The 639-nt window shown below is 34.4% G+C and overlaps 1 protein-coding gene across 2 annotated transcripts in view; it reads right to left on the reverse strand.

Moving 5' to 3' along the window:
• Positions 1–639, reverse strand: part of LOC119590810 (hormone receptor 4-like) — a 115,290-nt gene that overhangs the window by 49,396 nt on the left and 65,255 nt on the right. The gene's annotated exons all lie outside the window — the stretch shown is intronic.

The following is a 639-nucleotide window of genomic DNA, read 5'->3' on the forward strand; positions in this document are numbered from 1 at the left end:
ACTGTAATAGTCTTCCAGAATTAGAACGCCGATGATGAAGCTACTTTTTTGTGATGCTTGTTTCAACGTCATGCTACTACTTCTTTCTCGCCAATTCTTTTCAGTTTTGAAAACTCAAGTAACGTAATCTAGACGACTTTCATTTGGTGCATTATTCTTGCTTTTTTTTCTTTGGGGGGGGGGGGTAAGATTATTTTCTATCTGCAAAAAGATTTAATTACCTGGCTATCCTTTTTAATCTGCATAGTTATGAAAAAGATATAAAAAAATAATAATAATTTCCTGCCTACAGACAACCGCTTTATATTCTAATCTCAAGGACAAAAAATGTGAATTTCAACTGTTAAGAAATTCAATATTAAGTGAATATGTAATGAGACATCACTGCACGACAAGTACCCCCCTCCCCCACACACACACCTCCCCAAGCAACCAGCGGATATATCATTACACACAAAAATAAAATACCACAGATATTTATTACACCGCTAAAGAACTTCTAATCATCCCAATGTTACATAACGCTGTTACTCTGCGGTTTGACAGGCATCATAAGCGGCACTGAGAATTAAAAAAAAGGAAAATGCGAAAATTAATGTCATAAAATATATATAAAATCGTACAAGACCATGAGAAAAT

The sequence above is a fragment of the Penaeus monodon genome, chromosome 27 (genome assembly GCF_015228065.2).
Source record: "Penaeus monodon isolate SGIC_2016 chromosome 27, NSTDA_Pmon_1, whole genome shotgun sequence".
Lineage (NCBI taxonomy): Eukaryota > Metazoa > Arthropoda > Malacostraca > Decapoda > Penaeidae > Penaeus > Penaeus monodon.